At 43.7% G+C, this 13338-nt stretch overlaps 1 pseudogene; it reads right to left on the bottom strand.

The window, feature by feature from the left end:
* Nucleotides 1-774: 774 nt before the first annotated feature.
* On the bottom strand, nt 775-9023 carry LOC147991493 (uncharacterized; annotated as a pseudogene).
* Between the last annotated feature and the right edge of the window lie 4315 nt (nt 9024-13338).

The raw sequence follows: 13338 nt of genomic DNA, 5'->3' as shown, positions 1-13338 counted from the left end.
ATACCAGGCCATCGCACCATCGATGGGTCATGAGGCGCTCACCACCATCTGGGAGATCCGGCTCCCCTTGAAGATTAGGATATTCTTGTGGCAATGGATTCGCGGCCGGCTCCCATCCGACATGGAGGTCCTGAAATGCAATGGCCCAGGTGATGGGTGGTGCCCGCTCTGCGGGCCTGAAGAGGATTCGAACCATATCTTCTTCACCTGCGTGTCTGCGCAGTTCCTATGGAGTAGTTTCCGCAAAATAGTGGGTGGAAGCTGGGACTACAACAACTTCCCCTCTCTCTTTGCGGAACTCCAGGCGTTAGCTCCCTATGTTCGCCACATTAGGTGGCTGATCATCGGGGTGCTAACCTTGACGCTGTGGGCTATTAGGAATAAGCTTGTGATTCAGTGCATTCCTCTTCGTCGTGCTACTGACGCTTTGTTTAAATGGTCTGGTTACTTGCAGCTTTGGCGGCCGCTTAGCCGTCCCCGGGAGAGAGACGCCATCACCTCCATCATCACCCAGCTTCATTTGATGGCTCTCCGGATGGCCCCACCGCTTCCCCCACCACCACCGGAGCCAGATTAAATCTTCTCCACCTCACCACCGTCGCTGTGTTTGTTGTGTGTGTCATGCGCCGGTGTTGGGCTTGTTGTGCTGTGGCCACAGCTGAACCTGGGTTTCATCTGTGTGTGTTCGTCGGACCTGCCTATGGTGGCTTTGTGTGTGTGTGTGTGCTTGGTTGGTTGGTACCTTGATAACTTTGTGCTCAGTGGTTGCTTTATTTATAAAGCAGGGCGAAAGTCTTTTTCGGTAAGCAAAGGCAAAAGGAAATGCAACATAAGTGAGAATTCGAAACCTACGTGATATGGATGAAGATTCTCTGTGTTGACAAGTAGTATATCACTTAAGACAGAAACTTATGTTAAGGTTGTATCCATTTCTGCTGAAGAGAATTGAGTTTCTACAGAAACAGTAGGAGTTATTTTCAAATGGATAGCAGATTCTGCTGGGATAGCTGGAGATTCTTTTAACAGAACTGGGAAATCTCTCGGAACAGGAGGAATTTTTTTAAGGCCGTATTCATTTCTGTTGAAGAAAATTGAGTTTCTACAAAATCAGTAGGAGTTTCTTTCAAATGAATAACAGATTCAGTTGAAGCAGCTGGAGCTTCTGTCAATGGGGCTAGGAAATCTCTCGGAGCAGTAGGAGTTTTTTTAAAGGCCATATTCATTTCTGTTGAAGAAAACTGAGTTTGTACAGAAACAATAGGAGTTCTTTTCAAATGGATATATGATTCTGCTGAGGTAGCTGGAGCTTCCTTTGATGGGACTGGGAAATCTCTCAAAATAGCAGGAGCTTTTTTAAAGGACATATTCATTTCTGTTGAAGAAAATTGAGTTTCTACAGAATCAGTAGGAGTTCCATTCAAATGAGTAACATATTTTGCTGAAGTAGTTGGAGCTTCTTTCAACGTGATTGTGAAATCTCTCAGAATAGTAGGAGTTTCTTTTAAGGTTGTATTCCTTTCTATTGAAGAAAACTGAGTTTCTACAAAACTAATAGGAGTTCCTTTCAAATGGATGGGTTTGATGAAGTACCTGGAGCTTCTTTCAACGGGACAGGGAAATCTCTCAAAAGAGCGGGAGTTCCTTTTACAAGGACACGAATTTCATTCAAAATAGCTGGAGATTCTCTTAGGGAGGGAACTTGGTTCGCCACATTAGGTACTCCATTCACAATATTCAATGTCTCTTTTCCCACGGGAACCTCAATGGCAGTCTTGGCACAATTCCACTGATGAGTTGCTCTGCTTCAGACCGAGTTGCATCAACATGGACAACTCTCGGCTTATTCTCCTCGACATATCTTATGGTTTCTTTGGAGAACTACAACAGGAATAGAGGAAAGCAAGCAGATTAAAACTAGGAATGGAAGATCCAAAGACAACATCACAAACAGAACATAAATTACTGTGTAGCGAGAACTTAAAAAAGCAGGATGGATGCCTTCATTAGTTATACCAGAAGGAAAAGCTGTGGTTTGCACAAGAAACTTGTCTTTTATTTCTATACCTGGTGCAGTAGTCTTTTGTTTTGCATAGTAACTACAATTCAGTTGGCAGTGAATTAACAAAACATATACTTAAAAGGAAGTGTAATTTAAGCTACAAAAACCTAAAACTAACCAAAGAATATGAACACTGAAAATATGTTTTCTCTCTTCCTCAAAGCAAGCTTATCTCCATTGGATCAATACAAGAAGTAATACACCAGGAGCCAGCTGATCATGAATGAATCACATGAGTGGACAAGAGAATTTGTGATGGTAGATATGATTTTAAGTTGCTATTATATCTATCAATTTCACGAGAAGGGGCAGAAAATTATTTTTAATGACATACACTCAGATCATCTACAGACAAAAGGAGGATACATCAGGAGCACAATATCTGATTGGGATCAATTTTGAATTTGGTAAACCACCATTATCAGTATTTAGAACTATATCAACTTTGAGTTACATAAGTTGGTGCTTTGCAACCATTACTGTCCAATGATGTATTTCTAGAATCAGTTAATTTCATATGTAATCTTCGGAGTCCAATAAATGTCATAATCTTGTTACTGAAAACTAATTAATATCATATGGTATTCTTTAGGAGTCAATAAATGCATCTCCTAAGAGCATTAAGAATTGTCTTCCATTCCCGCAATAAGTTATGCAAGTTCTTTAGTTTCCTACTTTCTCTTTGTACTCGAAGGTCTGTACCATGAGGGATTTCAATACTTTGATTCAACCATAACATGTTGTTAGCATTCATCTTTTCACTGCTCACTAATAATTTGATGTGTAAATCTAGAACTACACACAAGACAGTGCTAAATCAATTCAAAATAATCATACCTTCCAGTCGATCGGCCAGTGGAAGACTACACACAACTATAAAACTATAGTTTCCCTTGGAAGAATAACTCCAATATTTGGTAGAACACAATATCTTTTTGGGGAAGTTGTTCTAACCTGGTCAAAATGTCCGATCAGTAATAGATGCTATGATGTATTGTATTCTTCCTTATGTCAAGTACTCCCTCTGTAAACTAACATAAGATCATTTAGATCACTAAAGTAATAAACTAGTGCATTGCTGATTGTATATCTATGCAATAACTAAGTGCAAAAGCTAGATGACAGCTGTCCAGCATATTTGTGCATCATATGTTACCATTATGACAAAAAGGCCACACATAAACATAAATATAAGTACAAATTGCATGCCAACCTTGAATGCAACATACTCATCTGTTCTGTTCACAAGATGTATAGAACATGAACTTTGCTTCTCACCTCAACTGTCAATAAGAAAAAAAGATATAATATAAAAAATATGTAAAGAATGCATCCAGATTACTACATAAATAAAAATAAATGGTATGGAAATTCCAATGGAGAAAATAAAGTTTTGTTTCAAACGTTCACCGTGCACATGCAACAGATCAATTTGGATAAGGGGATGGGACCTCGGTATCTCACAGTCCCAAACTCCTAATACAGGGAAGAATAAAAGGCAACACATTCCCATTTAGTGCAAGATCTAACAGAATCACGTGTAGTCAGTTAAATATATGTTGTCATTGGCGGAGAAGGCATTTACTCAGATCATCTTTGTAGCGACTCGATCCCAATGGATCGAAGTCTCTGTGCTTAAGTGTCATCCCTGGATCGGTATGCTGACACACACAATACTCGAGGATTTATAGAAGAGTTCAATCACACACTTATTACACCGAGAGTATCATAGAGAGTACTTATTACATAAATATGGCTGAAGGCCAACTAAATTAAATAACTGCTTGAAGATAAATGAGTCCATCCAACTGCATGGCAAAGCTGAGTGCACGACAACGACCTATCGCACCTTACTCCTTGTCTAAAATTTTTGCAACATGAGACGTTGCAGCCGTGTAGGTCAGCACATGGAATATGCTGGCAAGATCACACTATAGAGCAATGATGAATAACAACTATCACTAAATGCATATTGTCGGGTGGTAGGTGCGACATATGCTAACGGGTGGCTTATCATTGTGGGAGCCAGTAAGACATCGCCGGTGCCTGGAAACGGGATAAGGCGAAGACATGCACGCCGGCGAATCTTACCCAGCTTCGGGGCTCTCCGTGGAGATAACACCCCTACTGCTGCTCTGCGGGGTCTCCGCATGATCACTAGGTGAACAAGTAGCTACACAATGCTCCTTGAGCTGTTTGGTGGGAGGAGGAAGAAGGGCACGGCTAGCCTGCTTCTTCTCCTTGTGTGGTGTCTGGGACTAGCAGGGGGTCGAACCCTTTGCATGGATGCCCCGGGGGGTTTATATAGGCCTACCCCCCGGGGGTACAATGGTAATCCAACTGGGCGCGGGGCCCAGCCGTCTGTGACTGCACTCGCCGGCTTCTGCGCCGGCTGCTGGGGCCCGCCGACAGGTGGGTCCCGCCGGCTACCGGCCCCTTGGTCGACAGGCAGGCCCCACTGTCCAGGGCCTGGTCGGCGGCTGGTTACTATGGCTCCATCTTGGTGACGTGGGCTTCGTCGTGGTAGGCGCGGCTACAGTGCCGCCGCCCGTCGGGCGATCGCTGTAGCCTCACCGCGTCTTGTCTCCTTAATGGGGCGTCTCCTTCAAGGGAAGCGGCAAGCCGGCTGCGGGGAGCCGGCTCTGTCTTGGGCCGACTAGTTGGAGGCGTGGCGGCCTTGGGGCGTCTCTCTGCCCGAAGGGGCCCACCATCTGTGGGCCACGCTGGCGGCCCGTCGTGGGTGACACCGAGGTCAACATGGCAACAGTGCCGCGCCGGACGGGTCATGCCTACTCCGTACGGCGCACTGTGCCAGGCGTGCTCCGGGATTCGGGGGTGGCAGGCTTCACTGTAGCCACGCCCCGTCGCACCGCCGTTAGGTGGGTGCAAACTTTGAGGGTACGGTCTCGACCGCTTTATGGGAGCCGGCTTCTTGGAGTCGGCCTTCTCGTGGCCGGCTTCCCGAAGTCGGCCCTCTCGTGGCTTTCTTCATGAGGGCTAAACTCAGGCCGCCTTCCGAAAGCCGGCCTGGATGGCAGCCATCAAGGGGAAGGCGGCTCCATGTCTTGGATTCTTGAGAGCCGGACGGGCTCGTAATTTTTTCAGAAGGGCCAGGGGAAGCCGGCTAGGCTACCCATGGCTATTTACTCCGACACATATTTGGCTGGTGGAGGCTCTAAGTTAAATTTTTGCATAAAGCTAATTTTTTTCCTACAACAAAGCAATAAATTTTATTTACTACCAAGTTAAATTATCCACATAATAAAAGTTCCTCCAACTCAATCCCAAATTTCTATGTACAAAATATTAACCCAACAATTTCATTAAACAGAATGATGAGCTCAACAAATAATTCACTTCTAGATATCCAAATTGTCCATGACCGGGGACACGGCTAATCATGATTAGTTTGTACACTCAGCAGAGGTTGCACACTTTTCCCCACAAGACTCAACCACCTCCATGATCAGAAGATCGAGACAGGATCTTCATGAAGAATTAACTCTTTACTCTGGGTAGACCGGTACACCTATTTTCCCCTACATCTGCTAGTCCACCAGTGAAAGAGGCCACACAACTTACTCAACTATGCTAGAGCCCATAATGTCTTGTGGCTGCACACGGAAGTTTCTAGGCATAAACAATTATATGATCCCTTTGAGCCTGGGTGGCATTCCATAGGATGATCACACAGGTACTCCAGGATCTCCTAGGATAACACTAGATTCACCAGGTGCCCGCAACCATTCCACGCAGATGTGTATTAAAGTTTCCACCTTAAGTTATCCTTAGTTATTAACTCTCACAACTTGCATGATTCTCACATACCAATCCCCGTCTACGAGTATGGCTAAGCAATATGAGCATAACGTATATTCCCGGGGTGATCAAAGGTAATAGGTTCCTACCTCATGAACTACATAGCATAACCACATGTTCCCAATCCAACTCATGCAATCTTTGAGGGCTGAAACTAATGCATAAAAACTTGGTATAAAAGGGTATGATCAAAGTGTAGCTTGCCTTGTTGACGATTGGAAAACCCTAGAGATTCGTAGTAGCAAGCTTCGTACTCCAGAAAATCTACCGTAGACAAATAATAACATACATAAGCACTCAAGCATAAGATGCAATGAAAACCAAAGAAAAAGATTCAGAAAACTCAGAATTAAGCGAATAAGACTTTTCAAATAGAAAATAATTTCTAATAGTGCCTAAATTATGTGGATTAGATCTTAACAGAAATTTTAGGTCAAGAGCTTCGATTTGCAAAAAGAATCAACCAAATCGGAGTTACGAAACTCAAGTTATGATCAAAAGAAGTTCAAATTTAAATCTGTTTGAAATCAAATTTTAAACTTTCAAAAATATTGTTAAGTTGGTTATCTGGATAGAGGGGATTATAACGAAGAATTTGGCGTTGGTCTCATCGAATTTGGATAAACGAGCAAAAAGTTGTGATCATTTGAAAAACAATGGCTAATCTATAAGAAAAGTAATCGCATCTGGGTCCTTGGCAGAAAACTAAAATAAAAAGAAAAATCTACCGAACGAACGTTCACTACCGAAACAAATCTAACGAATCTGTTCACTACAGAACCTAAATGAACGAAAGTTCACTAAATAACTAAAATAAATACTAAATCAAGTTTTAAAAGAAAAATCGAAACTAAAAAACGAATCAGACCGGGGCGGCGGTTTTACAGGTCCACGGCGGTTCGATGTCGGCGGGAAATCCGGCGGCGGCGAGCAGATCTCCGGCGGCTACGGGGCCTGGCGCGGGCGGCGGTGGCAGTCGTCGCCGGTGGCGGCTCGGAAGTGCGACGGTGGCGCGAGCGGCGGCAAGCGGTGCAGCGCGGGTGAGGCGAGGCGGCGGCGCTAAGTCCGGCGGCTGCGGCTGTTGAGGAAAAGAGGGGGGTCGGGGCGCTATTTAAAGAGGGGAGGGGGTGTGGCGGCTTGGGAGAGGGGCGAAGGCAAGGTGGCGGCGGTCTCCAACTGGAGTACGGCTAGGGGACGATGGCGTTGGCGGCCTAGGCCGGCTGGGCTGGGCGCGGCGCAGTTCAGTCGGCCCGAAACTTTTTTAAAACAATATTTTTTCTAGAGATACGAAAAACATAATAAATATATTTTTGAAAATTCCAGAAAAATTCACATAGTCCCTCCTAATTAAATGGGCTTAGGTGAACATTTTTCTGGGCCTAAATGCCTAAAATAAAAATAAAATTATTAGTGGTGATAAAAATAAATAAACTTGTAAATAAAATCAAATAAAATATATTTTTATTCAAAATTTAATTTCCAATATTTCTTTGCTGTTTTTGAAGAAGTCCTTTTATCTTCTCTCTTTATTTTATTTATTTGAAATAATTGGAAAAATATTTTGAATAAATCACTTTGATCCAATTTGCCAATTTTGAAAATTCAAAAATGGATTTTTGAGAAAACCTCCAACTCTCTCAATTGGTCCTTGAGTTGCTTAAGGTTTCTAAGATCAAGAATTTCAAATAAAACAAATGTGAAAAAATGCATGATCTAAATGATAATATCCAAATTGAAAATTGGGATGTTACAATCTTGCAAGATCTATTGGAATCAGAGATATAACATGTTTGGTATAAACACGGAAGTAACTAGCCTAGTCCTATCTCCCAGGACAGCTTAATCCATTGTAAAATGAACACAGCTTCAAGTATAGTGAACAAACACGCACGGAATGTAGAAATCTCAATTCACCAAATGCACAGCATATGCAGCAAACTTAAGAACACCACTCATGCTATGGAAATTACATCTTCAAAAGTCACAACCGGCCACACTGCTGCCACAGTAATTCCACCAGGAACAGGGGCGGAGGAGCTACAGTGGCAGGCTTAATCTGGTGACACATCATAGATGGAGTTTAGTATGAATGTATGATTGATTCACCAAGACATTGCGCTAGCTGAAATGCTGCTTAGCAAATAAAAGATTGTACTGCTTGTCACTAACTTTTTTCCGTATAGTTTTTGGTCCATGGTGTTGACTTGGTCATACCAAAATTTCAATCTGTCCTCAGCCACAGACTAGAAAGATAAATGGCACAACCTACTAATAAAGTAACAACTTCATATGAGGAATTACATCTCGAAATCGCTTCCTTATGTATCATGTTACATAAATGTTAATGCCCACAGTTAGGCCATAAATTTCTAATTAAACTAGATGTGCTCTAGTTATTGCATATCTAAGTGACTCAATCAAACTAGAAAGAAAAAGGAAAAAGACAAAAGAAAATGCTTGCACAAATCTTTGCGTAAAATCAATGACATATGACTTAGATGTTCAATACTTAGAGCACATCTAGATGTGCTTTAGCAAATATGTTAAACTAAGCATTATTTCTAGTATTGTAGTTTCATCTGGATTAATATGGGAGAATAATGCAACATTATTGTATTAACTTTTTTGGAGCACTTACTAATTCTCGAAATTTAAGCAACCCATAACATTACTAAAACAGTGAGAGAAAATTTGAGTAAAAAACTAGCGGATACAATGATGCATTCCATGGTTCAAACCGAAAAACCGAACTACATTTTGATTTAAGTTCACTGCTGATTATAATTTAAAACCTCACACAAACCCACTCGCTCGTTTCCCAGTCCAACACAAGCGAGAGAGAACAGGAAACAGACAAGAATAACACATGACCCGCTGATCAGCTACGGAGTTGGACTGGCTGCTGATCAGGGGCACACCGCGCCATGAGCAAAGCAAACCGAAGCATCGACGCGTCACTCACAACCACAAGCGCGCCGCACTGAGACTACCACCGATTTTATGCGCTACGGCACGCTCCGTCCATCCAGCCGCGGAGGGATCGGGAGGGTAGGGGAGGAGGAGGAGCAAGGGACTGAACTGGATACTTACAGAGGAACTGGAGGTCGCGGGGGCGGATCTCGACGAGGCCCTCCCCGCTTGCCATCGCCGCCTCTTGACCGCGCGCGCGAGAAACATTGCCGTGGCACGCCGCTCCTCCTCCTACCCCTCGCTGGTGAGTGCCCTGGAAGCTGGCGGCTTGAGGTCGGCGCAAGTATCTATCCCCGCCGTGGCGCGCGCGCGTGTGTTCGCCTTTCTCGCGTCCCCGTCGGAAACAGGGGGCTGAAGGCGACGGACATGCAAGCTCAGAAAAGGGAAATCCCTAGCGAACCCCCTCTCCCCCGCGCGCTGCGCCAGTCACCACTCCGGCGTCGGCGGCCACCCCTCTCACCGTCGTCCACTCCGGAGGCGGCACCCACCTCCCCGCGCTCCATGGCATCTAGGGTCTCTCTCTGGCTTGTTTTCGTCCGACTCTAATGCTCCCATGGCCTCTCCGCCCCGCGTGGAGTGCCCGCCTTCCTTCCCTTCCCCCGCACCGCCGCGGCCGCAGCTCTGGTCCACCATCATCGTCCCCTAGATCTTGGGTACCCCGTTCGGCCCGGTGGTTCATGGAGGCGAGGTGGCGGGGCCCTCCCGCGCCCCGGCTCCTCGCCCGGCGCACGGTGGCTGGCAGACCAAGCAGGCTCGGCGCCATCGCGTGGTGCAAGCGCGCGCTTGAAAGGATCGGGAAGAGGTGTCTAGAGGGGGTGAATAGACTCTTAGCAAGAAAAGTTACAGTTTTTAATTTTTTTAAGTTGAAGTGGAGTTTTGGCACAAGTTTAAACATTCACAATACATATCAAGTAAGCATGACAAGAGTATATGAGCAGCGGAAAGTAAATCGTGCAAGTTGCAAGAATGTAAAGGGATGGGATTGGAGTGTGCAAACGCAATTGGAGACACACAGATTTTTGGCATGGTTCCGATAGGTGGTGCTATTGTAAAACCACGTTGATGGAGACTTCAACCCAAAAAGGGTAATGGTTGCGCGAGTCCATGGAGGGCTCCACCCACGAAGGGTCCACGAAGAAGCAACCTTGTCTATCGCACCATGTCCATCGCCCACGAAGGACTTGCCTCACTAGGGTAGATCTTCACGAAGTAGGCAATCTCCTTGCTCGTACAAACTCCTTGGTTCAACTCCACAATCTTGACGGAGTCTCCCAAGTGACACCTAGCCAATCTAGGAGACACCACTCTCCAAAAGGTAAAAGATGGTGTGTTGATGATGAACTCCTTGCTCCTGTGCTTCAAGTGATAGTCTCCTCAACACTCAACTCTCTCTCATAGCATATGATTTGGTAGAAACATGATTTGAGTGGAAAGCAACTTGAGGAAGGCTAGAGATCAAGATTTATGTGGATGGAATGGAATATCTTGACCTCAACACAAGTGTAGGTGGTTCTCTCTCGGAAAATGTATGTTGGAAGTGTAGGCATGTTCTGATGGCTCTCTCCACGAATGAAGAGTGGGTGGAGGGGTACATATAGCCTCCACACAAAATCTAACCATTACACACAAATCACCAAACTCGGTGGGACCGAATCATATAACTCGGTCGGACCGATTTAGTTCAAAATGTGAACATTAGGATTTTCGGTGGGACCGACATGATCAACTCGGTGGGACCGATGTGCTAGGGTTAGGGTAAAGCCTTATCTCGGTTGGACCGATTACACAAACTCGGTGGGACCGATTTGGGTAATAAGAAAAACAGATAGCTGGCCAAGCAAATTTGGTGGGACCGATTTCATATTTCGGTGAGACCGAAATTAATGCAATAGGCAACAGAGAGTTTGCAATCCCATCTCGGTGAGACCGAGATCCCATCGGTGAGACCAAATTGATTAGGGTTTCTGGCAGTGGCTATGTCAAGAGAACTCGGTGGCGCCGGATAGAAAGTTTCGGTGGGGCCGAGTTTGACTTTTGGTTTGGGATAAATGTGGAAGTGAGAGAGTGGTTGAGGGCTTTGGAGCATATCACTAAGCACTTTGAGCAACCAAGCCATTAAGCAACACCTCATCCCCTCTTAATAGTATTGGCTTTCCTATGGACTCAATGTGATCTTGGATCACTAAAATGAAAAATGTAGAGTCCTGAGCTTTGAGCTTGAGCCAATCATTTGACTTCATCATCTTGAAGGGGTCCCACATCCTCTAGTCCATGCCACTCCACTGTTGGACTTATCTGACATATGCTAGATGAAAGTATTAGTCCAACAAGAGATATGTTGACATTAATTACCACAATCACCCAGGGAGCACTTGTGCTTTCAATCTCCCTTTTTGGGTAATTGATGACAACATGCATCAAAGCTTTAGATAAAGATATAGAGAATAAGAAGTAAAGCTTTGGAGAGACATGTAACATGCATAGGCTCCCCCTATATGTATGCAATCATGTAAATATGGAATATAAGAGCATGTGAATGCATAGCATGACAGATTAAGCAATGTGTTACATGTATCTTGTCTATATGCATCAGAGCAAAATATGTAAATATAGGAAATGTACCTACATGCTCATGAGTCTTTCTTGCAAACAATATGTACATCAGCAAGAAGTCCTCATGCACATGAGTGTGATGCATATACTTACCTTGTGGTCTTGAGTTGGCTTAGGAGGAAATGAACCTAAGCAAACAAGGTTAGATAACAGATACGACTACAAGCCAGAGCAAACAAAAGAAACCACAAGAGTACCAAGACTGGGATGACATGTAGTGAGTGTGTGTTTAGTACTCTATTTGATATAGACATGTCCCCAAAAGGTAAATATATGCATTACGGAAGAGATAATGCACATCACTATAAGCCTTGCAAGCAATGTGACTAATAAGTTAGTTACGGGATGTTGCATTACGGAACAAGTAAAGAGACTTGCCGGTAACGAGATTGAACTAGGTATTGAGATACCGACGATCGAATCTCGGGCAAGTAACATACCAATGAGAAAGGGAACAACGTATATCGTTATGCGGTTTGACCGATAAAGATCTTCGTAGAATATGTGGGAGCCAATATGAACATCTAGGTTCCTCTATTGGTTATTGACCGGAGACGTGTTTCGGTCATGTCTACATAGTTCTCGAACCCGTAGGTCCTCACGCTTAACGTTTGGTGACGATCGGTATTATGAGTTTATGTGTTTTGATATACCGAAGGTTGTTTGAAGTCCCAGATGTGTTCACGGACATGACAAGGAGTCTCGAAATGGTTGATACATAAAGATTGCTATATTGGATGGCTATATTCGGACAGCGGAAGTGTTTCGGGTGATTTCGGAGAAAATCAGAGTACCGGGGAGTTACCGGAACCCCCCGGGGGATCAGTGGTCCTTCATGGGCCTTAGTGGAAACTAGCAAAAGAGCCTGTGCGTTGCAACGGGAGAGAAAACATAGCACACGCTCTTAACTCAACAACCATCACTCAAGACCACAATAGGTCCATCTCCTTTATTTTTGCGAGGCATCATATTTGTGTTGCCTCTTATCCTCCTTCTCACCCTCGTGGGCGATGTCCTCGATGTTCACACAAAACAACAAAAAACATGTGTTGAATATGGTTAATCCTAAGGCGTCTTTCTCTGCCTCTCTCCTCCCTCTCCCTCTCTCTTTCTCACTCTCTCTCTCTCTCGCTCGCTTTCTCTCACTCTCGCGATGAGAAATCTGTTGTTTTCCCCTCCGACAGTTTTCAGAGGTATGCATGTGTAGTTATCGATGTTTTCTTTTCCGTATATGGTTGTAGCGGTGTGTTTATTTGCAATCTGGATCGCCGCCGGTATGAAAAAAATCGGATCTTGCGCTATAAATTATAAGTTTGCTTCCATAACAATATTTGAAAATATTTATTAGGTAAAATTAACATCATATTTAGATTCCACAGATTTTTCTAATAAAATTTCATATATAATATGTTAAAATCGAAGTTACGGTTTAAAAGATACAGATAATTTAGAAAATCATTTGGTTTGACTCAATTATATTCCAATATAATATCTAAAAGTATTTAACAGGTACATATTCATATTCTACATATTTTTCTAATCAAATTTCATATATAACATGTTCAAATCGGAGATACCGTTTAAAAGATATGGATGATTTTTAAAAACCATTTGTTTGACTTAAATATGATACGCAGATGAATTTCCTAAAACATCAGGGGGTTTCGAAAAACGTAAAATAACGGTTCGGGTGTGACTTAAATCCGGACGGCGGGTTGATTTCAAGAAAAGATAGGGACTTCTGGGTAAAATACGAAAATAACGATTCGTTTTAACTTAAAACAGGACTGCGGGTTGAATTCTCTGAAATAGAGGGACTTTTCTGAAAAATGCCATGGCGGACGAAAGAAACCCAATTTGCTTTATTATTAGGTAAA

Source organism: Triticum urartu, chromosome 1A, assembly GCF_056163025.1.
Source record: "Triticum urartu cultivar PI428250 chromosome 1A, HENAU_Tu73, whole genome shotgun sequence".
In the NCBI taxonomy this organism is placed as follows: domain Eukaryota; kingdom Viridiplantae; phylum Streptophyta; class Magnoliopsida; order Poales; family Poaceae; genus Triticum; species Triticum urartu.
This window is presented reverse-complemented; position numbering and strand designations above follow the sequence as displayed.